The sequence below is a fragment of the Ranitomeya imitator genome, chromosome 5, assembly GCF_032444005.1.
Source record: "Ranitomeya imitator isolate aRanImi1 chromosome 5, aRanImi1.pri, whole genome shotgun sequence".
Taxonomy (NCBI): domain Eukaryota; kingdom Metazoa; phylum Chordata; class Amphibia; order Anura; family Dendrobatidae; genus Ranitomeya; species Ranitomeya imitator.
The window spans coordinates 635,092,164-635,104,201 of NC_091286.1; positions in this window are offsets into that span (position 1 = coordinate 635,092,164).

Consider the following 12,038-nt stretch of genomic DNA (forward strand, 5'->3'; position numbering starts at 1 on the left):
ACTTATCTAGATGTGTGGTGAGCACTTTGAACCTCCAAGTGCTTCATAGAAGTTTATAATGCAGAGCCGTGAAAATAATAAATACGTTTTCTTTCCTCAAAAATAATTATTTAGCCCAGAATTTTTTATTTTCCCAAGGGTTACAGGAGAAATTGGACCCCAACAGTTGTTGTCCAGTTTCTCCTGAGTACGCTGATACCCCATGTGTGGGGGTAAACCACTGTTTGGGCACACGTCGGGGCTCAGAAGGGAAGTAGTGACTTTTGAAATGCAGACTTTGATGGAATGGTCTGCGGGCGTCACATTGCGTTTGCAGAGCCCCTGGTGTGCCTAAACAGTAGAAACCCCCCACAAGTGACCCCATTTTAGAAACTAGACCCCCCAAGGAACTTATCTAGATATGTGGTGAGCACTTTGAACCCCCAAGTGCTTCACAGACGTTTACAACGCAGAGCCGTGAAAATGAAAAATCATTTTTCTTTCCTCAAAAATGATGTTTTAGCAAGCATTTCTTTATTTTCACAAGGGTAACAGGAGAAATTGGACCCCAGTAATTGTTGCGCAGTTTGTCCTGAGTATGCTGGTACCCCATATGTGGGGATAAACCACTGTTTGGGTGCACGTCGGGGCTCGGAAGTGAGGGAGCACCATTTGACTTTTTGAATACAAGATTGGCTGGAATCAATGGTGGCGCCATGTTGCGTTTGGAGACCCCCTGATGTGCCTAAACAGTGGTAACCCCTCAATTCTAACTCCAACACTAACCCCAACACACCCCTAACCCTAATCCCAACTGTAGCCGTAACCCTAATCACAACCCTAACCCCAACACACCCGTAACCCCAACACACCCCTAACCCTAACCACAACCCTAATTCCAACCCAACCCTAGCCCTAAGGCTATGTGCCAACGTTGCGGATTCGTATGAGATTTTTCAGCACCATTTTTGAAAAATCCGCGGGTAAAAGGCACTGCGTTTTACCTGCGGATTTACCGCGGATTTCCAGTGTTTTTTGTCCGGATTTCACCTGCGGATTCCTATTGAGGAACAGGTGTAAAACGCTGCGGAATCTGCACAAAGAATTGACATGCTGCGGAAAATACAACGCAGCGTTCCCGCGCGGTATTTTCCGCACCATGGGCACAGCGGATTTGGCTTTCCATATGTTTACATGGTACTGTAAACCTGATGGAACTCTGCTGCGGATCCGCAGTGGCCAATCCGCACCGTGTGCACATAGCCTAATTCTAAAGGTATGTGCACACGCTGCGGAAAACGCTGCGGATCCGCAGCAGTTTCCCATGAGTTTACAGTTCAATGCAAACCTATGGAAAACAAAAATCGCTGTACACATGCTGCAGAAAAACTGCACGGAAATGCAGCGGTTTACATTCCGCAGCATGTCACTTCTTTCTGCGGATTCCGCAGCGGTTTTACAACTGCTCAAATAGAAAATCGCTGTTGTAAAACCGCATTGAAATGCGCAGAAAAAACATGGTAAATCCGCCATAAATCCGCAGCAGCGGTTTAGCACTGCGGATTATCAAATCCGCAGCGGAAAAATCCGCAGAGGACCAGAATACGTGTGCACATACCGAAACCCTAACCCTAACCCTAACCCTACCCCTAACCCTAACCCTACCCCTACCCCTAACCCTAACCCTAGTTCTTACCCCAACCTTAGTGGAAAAAAAAAAATATTTTTTTTATTGTCCCTACCTATGAGGGTGACAAAGGGGGAAGGGGGGGTCATTTACTTTTTTTTTTATTTTGATCACTGAGATATAACCTATCTCAGTGATCAAAATTCACTCTGGAACGAATCTGCCGGCCGGCAGATTCGGCGGGCGCACTGCACATGCGCCCGCCATTTTGGAAGATGGCGGCGCCCAGGAAAGAAGACGGACGGTCCCCGGGAGGCCAGGTAAGTATAAGGGGGGGGGAGATCAGGGCACGGGGGGGGGGGGGCGTCGGAGCACGGGGGGTGGATCGGAACACGGGGGGGTGGATTGGAGCACGGAGTGGGGGATCGCTGTGCGGGCGGGTGGATCGGAGCACGGGGGGGAGGAATCGCTGTGCGGGGGGGGATCGCTGTGCGTGGGGGGGATCGCTGTGCGGGGGGGGGATCGGAGTGCGGGGGGGTGTGATTGGAGCACGGGGGGAGCGGGCAGGAGGATGGGGGAGCGGAGCACAGGACCGAGGGGAGCAGACCACAGATCGGGGGGCTGGGGGGGCGATCGGAGGAGTGGGGTGGGTGCACATTAGTGTGTCCAGCCATGGCCGATGATATTGCAGCATCGGCCATGGCTGGATTGTAATATTTCACCATTTTTTTAGGTGAAATATTACAAATCGCTCTGATTGGCAGTTTCACTTTCAACAGCCAATCAGAGCGATCGTAGCCACGAGGGGGTGAAGCCACCCCCCCTGGGCTAAACTACCACTCCCCCTGTCCCTGCAGATCGGGTGAAATGGGAGTTAACCCTTTCACCCGATCTGCAGGGACGCGATCTTTCCATGACGCATATGCTGCGTCATGAGTCGGAATGGCACCGACTTTCATGACGCAGCGTATACGTCAAAGGTCGGGAAGGGGTTAAGATTGGCATTTCTGCTAGAGTGCCATCCCTGTGTGTGCCATGTCTCACTCAGTGGGCCATAGAAAGGCTATTTATTTTTTGGGTTGATTTGGGTTCTAAATTCTCCCTGAAAAAATCACTAAATCAATCAGTGGGAGATAAATATTGGCCTCAGGGCTTGTGTGCCACTCCTGACTCCTGTGTGTGCCATCTCTCACTCAGTGGGCCATAGAAAGCCTATTTATTTTTTGGGTTGATTTGTGTTCTAAATTCTACCTGAAAAAATCACTAAATCAATCAGTGGGAGATAAATATTGGCCTCTGGGCTTGTGTGCCACTCCTGACTCCTGTGTGTGCCATCTCTCACTCAGTGGGCCATAGAAAGCCTATTTTTTTTTTATTTGGTTTCTAAATTCTCCCTGAAAAAATCATTTTATTTTATTTGGTTTCTAAATTCTTCCTGAAAAAAACATTTTATTTTATTTTGATTCTAAAGTCTCCCTGAAAAAAAAAAAATCAGTGGGAGATTAATATTGGCCTTTCTGCTTGTGTGCCAGTCTTGACTCCTGGGTGTGCCATCTCTCTCTCTCTCTCTCAAATAGTGGGCCATAGAAAGCCTATTTATTTTTTTGCTTGATTTGGGTTCTAAATTCTACCTGAAAAAATCACTAAATCAATCAGTGGGAGATAAATATTGGCCCCTGGGCTTGTGTGCCACTCCTGACTCCTGTGTGTGCCATCTCTCACTCAGTGGGCCATAGAAAGCCTATTTTTTTTTATTTGGTTTCTAAATTCTCCCTGAAAAAATCATTTTATTTTATTTGGTTTCTAAATTCTTCCTGAAAAAATCATTTTATTTTATTTTGTTTCTAAAGTCTCCCTGAAAAAAAAAAAATCAGTGGGAGATTAATATTGCCCTTTCTGCTTGTGTGCCAGTCTTGACTCCTGGGTGTGCCATCTCTCTCTCTCTCTCTTTCTCAAATAGTGGGCCATAGAAAGCCTATTTATTTTTTTGCTTGATTTGGGTTCTAAAATCTACCTGAAAAAATCACTAAATCAATCAGTGGCAGAAAAATATTGGCCTCTGGGCTTGTGTGCCACTCCTGACTCCTGTGTGTGCCATCTCTCACTCAGTGGGCCATAGAAAGCCTATTTATTTTTTTGCTTGATTTGGGTTCTAAATTCTACCTGAAAAAATCACTAAATCAATCAGTGGGAGATAAATATTGGCCTCTGGGCTTGTGTGCCACTCCTGACTCCTGTGTGTGCCATCTCTCACTCAGTGGGCCATAGAAAGCCTATTTATTTTTTTTATTTGGTTTCTAAATTCTCCCTGAAAAAATCATTTTATTTTATTTGGTTTCTAAATTCTTCCTGAAAAAATCATTTTATTTTATTTTGTTTCTAAAGTCTCCCTGAAAAAAAAAAAAAAATCAGTGGGAGATTAATATTGCCCTTTCTGCTTGTGTGCCAGTCTTGACTCCTGGGTGTGCCATCTCTCTCTCTCTCTCTCTCTCTCTCTCAAATAGTGGGCCATAGAAAGCCTTTTTTTTTTTTTTGCTTGATTTGGGTTCTAAATTCTACCTGAAAAAATAACTAAATCAATCAGTGGGAGATAAATATTGGCGTCTGGGCTTGTGTGCCACTCCTGACTCCTGTGTGTGCCATCTCTCACTCAGTGGGCCATAGAAAGCCTATTTATTTTTTTATTTGGTTTCTAAATTCTCCCTGAAAAAATCATTTTATTTTATTTGGTTTCTAAATTCTTCCTGAAAAAATCATTTTATTTTATTTTGTTTCTAAAGTCTCCCTGAAAAAAATAAAAATAAAAATGGGAGATTAATATTGACATTTGTGCTTGAGTGACAGTCCTGCGTGTGTGGCATCTCTGTGATTTGGTGCCACAGAAAACAGAGTGTGTAACATTGTGCCTGATTTTCCTTGTGGTCTCACCAACCTGTAAAGGGATATCGAAATCATACTGAAGTTATAGCTCACTGTGTAAGTTGTTTGACAGCAACAAATAAAGTTACTTTGGTTAAGTTTTTAAAACAATGAGGAAGTCTGGTGCAAGAGGTCGTGGCCGTGGGCGTTCATTGTCAGCTGGTAATGATGGTAGTGGTAGTGGAGCATCAGGTGGTCGTGGGAAAAAAAATATTCCACCTAAGTCTGGAACTGTGGAGCCAGGTTCGTCGTCTGGCTACACAAGGCCTCGAACGCTCTCTTTTCTGGGAGTAGGAAAACCGCTTTTAAAGCCGGTGCAGCAACAGCAAGTTTTGGCTTACCTTGCAGACTCAGCCTCTAGCTCTTTTGCCTCCTCTTCTGAAACTGGTAAATGTAAAAGCAGCGCGTCGTTTGTGGATGTTCACGGTCAGGGACAAGTCGCTTCCTTGTCCTCTTCAGCAAAAACAACAACAAGAGAGAAGGATGCAGCAGGCGACACAACGGGTTACTCAATGGAGCTCTTTACACATACCGTCCCTGGCTTAGAAAGTGAAACAGTTAACAGGCCATGCCCATTACAAGTAGATTCTGACATGGAGTGCACTGATGCACAGCCACAGCCAGACTACTATGCTGGTCCTTTGACTCAGACCACAGCATTGCCCTCTCAGGGTACTGATCCACAATCAGTCCCTGATGAGACTATGTTGCCCCGTCATGAACGCTATACCACCAACCGACACGGTGACACAGACGAAGTTGCACACGAGCTAGAAGAGGAGGTAATAGATGACCCAGTTGTTGACCCCGATTGGCAGCCATTGGGGGAACAGGGTGCAGGCGGCAGTAGTTCTGAAGCGGAGGAGGAGGGGCCGCAGCAGGCATCAACATCGCAACAGGTTCCATCTGCCGGGCCCGTAGATAGGACAAAACGCGTGGCAAAGCCAAAACCTGTTGGAGGACAGCGTGGCCATCCAGTTAAAGCTCAGTCTGCAATGCCTGAAAAGGGATCCGAGGCTCGAAAGAGTGCAGTCTGGCATTTTTTTTAAACAACATCCAATTGATCAGCGCAAAGTCATCTGTCAAAAATGTTCAACTAGCTTAAGCAGAGGTCAGAATCTGAAAAGTCTCAATACAAGTTGCATGCATAGACATTAGACCACCATGCATTTTCAAGCCTGGACTAACTACCAAACGTCCCTTAAGGTTGTAGCACCCTTGGCCAATGAAGCTAGTCAGCAACGCAATATCCCTTCCGTCACTGTAAGGCCACCATTTTCCGCACCACCGGCAGTATCTGTGCAGGTTTCTTTGCCAGCCAAAAGCAGTCAGGGTCAGGGAATCACCAGTTTTGTAGGAGGAAATATTGCATCTAGGGCACCGGCGGAAACAATACCGTCTCCAACCGTCTCTCAGTCTGCCATGTCCACCGGCACACCCGCTAGTTCCACGATCTCCAGCTCTCCAGTCCAGCTCACCCTACATGAGACTCTGGTTAGAAAAAGGAAGTACTTATCCTCGCATCCGCGTACACAGGGTTTTAACGCCCACATAGCTAGACTAATCTCGTTAGAGATGATGCCTTACCAGTTAGTTGAAAGCGAAGCTTTCAAAGCCCTGATGGACTACGCTGAACCACGCTACGAGCTACCCAGTCGACACTTTTTTTCCAGAAAAGCCATCCCAGCCCTGCACCAGCATGTTAAACAGCGCATCGTCCATGCACTCAGGCAATCTGTGAGTACAAAGGTGCACCTGTTTTGTAAAAAAGAAGATGGAGGGCACCACCAAAAGAAAAATAACCTATAAAAGTATGAAGATCCTGAATCCCCCTCAACAAGTAAGCAAACACCATAGAACCAATCAGGAAAAAGACATATTGTATGGGAGATCAACAGGACTCAATAGTAACTAGATATCAAAAATATTTATTTTAATTGAACAGTCTAATAAGCAAAAAACACACAACACAATTAAAAACAATTAAAAGCACAAAACATGCCCATGCCCCAACTTGGTGGCCAGAAGGGCAAAAAATCTAAAAGATGACTTATGTCATAGTCACTACCACAGGCCCTCTGCTAGGCTGAATCGTGGCACTAGGGTTTTTGGCTCCTACCCCTGTGGCAATTGTAATATATGTCAATTTGTAATAGCCAGTGATGGTTATTCTGTCTCCTATCTGCCTTTTCAGATACGGCCTAGGGAGTACTTCAACTGTCGCTCACGTAATTTGGTCTATGCCATCTTCTGTGGATGCCCCAAGATATACGTGGGTCAGACATCGCAAGAACTTAGAAGAAGGATGCAGCAACATCTGTCCAACATTGCCACTGCCTCAAGGGATCAAAGGAGGGATAAGACGCTGTCTTCTGTGGCGGCTCATTTTTTGGAGAAACATCAGGGGCTTCCTGCTGGCTTTAAGGTCATGGGCCTGGAGACTGTATCCACTAACATCAGGGGCGGAAACATCACTAATGCCCTCCTTCGTTGCGAGTCCAAGTGGATCTACAAACTTCAGAGCTGTACCCCGAAGGGTTTAAACGAGGACTTGCTATTTGCAGGATTCTACAAACAATTGTGATACTATTGAGTCTGTATAATACCTATTTTTCCTTTTGGTCCTTTGCACCTGATTAGTTAAGGTTGTATGAAGTCATGGTTATTTATACCTATATGTATAGTCCATCACTATTTGTCGTTTCTTGTGACCAGAATTTTGCATCCTTTGCCTCCTGTCGGGTTATATCTAGTTGGTTAGAAGTGGCCTGGTTTTTCATTTTACCACTTGGGTTAACATCTCACTATGATCGACTATGTCATAGTTGGTTATAGTGTCATTGTATCCAGATCTAACACCTCCGTCGTCTGTATGCAATAACATTATATTACAGTATTACGTATTCTCTTTCATGCTCCCTCTTGAATTTGCACATTAGGGTTTGATTTTTTGATCCCTGGCTACTGCGACTTGGTCTCCTGAGCTTACTCATTTCTTGTGCTATCTTGTCAGATGCATGTGGTGACTGCCTTCTAGCCATTTGCTATGTTTGTAAGCCCGGTATTTACTAAGGATACTATATCTTTACCTAGTATATTTTGAAGACTTTGGCGGCCGCCAGTTTTTGGTTACCATGGATTTTTTCATTATGGACATTTTTGATAATTGGATTCTCTGTCTAATGTGGACACAATATTTAATCAATAATACAAGAAATTTTATCAAGCTATATGTCTATTTATAGAGCCGGTAAAATAACCATTGTTTGGTCACTATCTTTTACCAGTGTACAACACTGTTGTTCTCTTTCTTGGCTCAAAATATCACCTTCTGAGTATGAATATTATTGCCCGACCTGCAGTATCATTCGGTCTGAGATTCTCCCGTGTTCTCTGCGCATGCGTCTGCAGTGCACTATGCAACTTAGCAATGTATCCTTGCGGCGATTATCTTTTGATTTTCTTTTCCGTTGTAAATATGGGGGTCAGTTGTTGTATTAGAGCCTTACTTAGGATCTATTTAAGATTATTGACGGTCGCTACACTTCATTTGTTTATTTATTTAAATGTTTTGTGGGTGTATTTGTACCAGTTCTCCAGGGTTATGTATCATTATATGGACCTACAATTGTTATATCGCTGTCTCCCTTGGTGCATTTGCACCGGGTAATTATGGCTTCCTCTAACTATGGGTTCTTATTGCTGTATGGCCCACCTATAATAGTTACGTCGGTTGTCTCCTAGTGTCTGCGCAGCCCATTCGTAATTACGTTGCCACTATTTCACTCTTTAGACTTGTTGCACCGGGTCGTCATGGTTCCTGCTTGTTTTAGGAACCTTTGTGTGTATGGTCCGCCTGCAGCTGTGACGTCAGTCATTTGTTTGGCGCGTGCGCTGAATATCGGCAACAGTGTTGTTATTATTTTGGGTTCCAACATTTTATTTATTTATCGCCTTTTTTTGGCATATTTGTACCAGGTTACCATGGTTACTATTATTTTTCTTTATTTCTATGGGAACCTTTGGTTGCCATGTCTTTCCTTCCTCTGGTGCACTGGCACCGGGTAAATATGGTTTCTTTTGACTATGGAAACCTTCGGTTACATGACCCGCCTACATCAGTGACGTCATTTGTTTTCCAGCGCCTGCGCAGTTTTTTGGTAATAACGCCGCCACTACCCCGTCATCTAGACCTGTTGCATCGGGTCGTCATGGTTTCTGATCATCACGGGAACCTCTGCACGTATAATCCGCCTGCAGCTGTGATGTCAGTCACTTGTTCTGGCGCTTGCGCAGTGTATTCATAACAACGCCATCATTACTTCCGGTCCCGGACCTGAGGCTCCACTCTCAGCTGAGAGCAATCCTGACACTATGTGAACACTATATAAGGTATAGTTTGGTATAAGCAGACACACTCGCCCCTGATGAAGCTGCCTCTATGCAGCGACACGCGTAGGGCAACATAGCCCCACGGACTGGCTTTGACATTTAGACTGGTATCCTGACTGACAGCACGGACTGGACCTGTGACCTAACCTGCAGTGGTCCTTATTCTTTTGGGGGATAGTATTTTGGCAGTTTTGCCTTTACTGCTTATAGGTCATCAGTCTCCCATATCTCTGTATGTGGTACTAGTCTATCTTCTAGCTGGGACAGGTATTTAGTATTGTTCAACTGTTATATATTTATATTCTTTGGATAAATGGATGTAACACTTTGATTTCCTTTTTTTGGGGGGTACGCCCTCATAATTGTCTCAGCCCCCTCAGGTGCCATAAACTAATAATTACCTCTCTGTCTGTGGGCTATGTCTTGTATTCCTTGTCATTATGGGCATGTTTTGTGCTTTTAATTGTTTTTAATTGTGTTGTGTGCTTTTTGCTTATTAGACTGTTCAATTAAAATAAATATTTTTGATATCTAGTTACTATTGAGTCCTGTTGATCTCCCATACAACATGTCTTTTTCCTGATTGGTTCTATACAAAGGTGCACCTGACTACAGATGCATGGACCAGTAGGCATGGCCAGGGACGTTACGTGTCCATCACAGCACACTGGGTGAATGTGGTGGATGCAGGGTCCACAGGGGACATCAATTTCGGGACAGTTGTGCCTAGCCCACGGTCTAGGAAACAGTTGGCTGTAGGCGTTCGCACCCCCTCCTCCTCGTCCTCCTGCAGAAGCGAGAGCTCTTCCACAGACCGCAGTCGCCCAACCACTCCATCGGCAGCTGACACTGTAGCACACCAGTTGTCCCATTATGGGCCAGCTACAGGCAAGCGTCAGCAGGCTGTATTGGCTATGAAGTGTTTGGGCGACAACAGACACACCGCGGAAGTTCTGTCCGAGTTCTTGCAGCAAGAAACGCAGTCGTGGCTGGGCACAGTAGATCTTGAGGCAGGCAAGGTAGTGAGTGATAACGGAAGGAATTTCATGGCTGCCATCTCCCTTTCCCAACTGAAACACATTCCTTGCCTGGCTCACACCTTAAACCTGGTGGTGCAGTGCTTATTGAAAACTTATCCTGGGTTCTCCGACCTGCTCCTCAAAGTGCGTGGACTTTGCTCACATATCCGCCGTTCGCCTGTACACTCCAGCCGTATGCAGACCTACCAGCGTTCTTTGAACATTCCCCAGCATCGCCTAATCATAGACGTTGCAACAAGGTGGAACTCAACACTGCACATGCTTCAGAGACTGTGCGAACAGAGGCGGGCTGTTATGTTTTTGTGGGAGGATACACATACACGGGCAGGCAGTAGGATGGCAGACATGGAGTTGTCAGGTGTGCAGTGGTCGAAGATACAAGACGTGTCAAGTCCTTCAGTGTTTTGAGGAATGCACACGGCTGGTTAGTGCAGACAACGCCATAATAAGCATGAGAATCCCCCTAATGTGTCTGCTGATGCACAGTTTGACGCACATAAAGGATCAGGCGTCTGCACCAGAGGAAGAGGAAAGCCTTGATGACAGTCAGCCATTGTCTGGTCAGGGCAGTGTACAGGACGAGGTAGCGGGCGAAGAGGAGGTGGAGGACGAGGAGGATGATGGGGATGAGTATATTTTTAATGAGGAAGCTTTCCCGGGGGCACTGGAAATTGGTTGCGTGGCAAGGGCGGGTTCTGGTTTTTTGAGGGACACAAGTGACGTAGATTTGCCTGAAACTGCCCCTCAACCAATCACAACCGCAGATTTGACAACTGGAACTTTGGCCCACATGGCGGATTATGCCTTACGTATCCTCAAAAGGGACACGCGCATTACTAAAATGATGAACAATGACGATTACTGGTTGGCCTGCCTCCTTGATCCTCGCTATAAAGGCAAATTGCAAAATATTATGCCACATGAGAACTTGGAACTAATATTAGCAACCAAACAATCAACTCTTGTTGACCGTTTGCTTCAGGCATTCCCAGCACACAGCGCCCATGATCGTTCTCAAACGAGCTCCAGGGGGCAGCAGACCAGGAGTGTTAGGGGTGCACACATCAGAAGTGGCGTTGGACAGAGGGGTTTTCTGACCAGGTTGTGGAGTGATTTTGCTATGACCGCAGACAGGACAGGTACTGCTGCATCAATTGAAAGTGACAGGAGACAACATTTGTCCAGTATGGTTACTAACTATTTTTCATCCCTTATCGATGTTCTCCCTCAACCGTCATTCCCATTTGATTACTGGGCATCCAAATTAGACACCTGGCCAGAATTGGCAGAATATGCATTGCAGGAGCTTGCTTGCCCGGCAGCTAGTGTCCTATCAGAAAGAGTATTCAGTGCTGCAGGTTCAATATTAACCGAAAAAAGGACTCGTCTGGCTACCCAAAATGTTGATGATCTAACATTCATTAAAATGAACCACAACTGGATTTCGAATTCTTTTGCCCCACCTTGCCCGGCCGACACCTAGCTTTCCTATGAAAAGCTCTTGCCTGTGGACTACTGTGAATTACTTTTCTAATGTCTAATTTGCTGCAGCTGATTGTCCAGCATACGACATGTTTACACCTCCCTAAATGGTCAAACTCCCCACACGGGGCCGTGGTATCGCGACTTGGCGCAAGCACCCGTGAGAGTGCTGTTTGTCTGAAGAGGTGGGTGTGCCCGCTTTTGGTCGACAGCACTGCCACTGGGTCCCTCATAGTACAATAAAGTGTCTCTGGCGGTGGTGGTGCGCACCCAATGTCAGACACACTGTTGTAACATGAGGGGCCCTGGGCCTGTACCGCCGGCCACAAGAGAGTTCACCCACCCCCAGGTCAAACATTGCTCTACCACTTCCACAGTTATCTCTCACACTTCCACCAATGTTTAGTCTATGCGCTGACATCCTTCCATTCCTGCCACTGACAATACCATTGTGTTGACATGTATGATGGTACTTAACATAGTCAGGGGCAGTGTCCTCTATTTACCACAGTAAATACTTTGCGCTAAATTAGTAGGTCTGAAACTACGCAGAGGATCACACCCCTGTACCTAATGATTGCACCCTTTAGTGTTTTCGT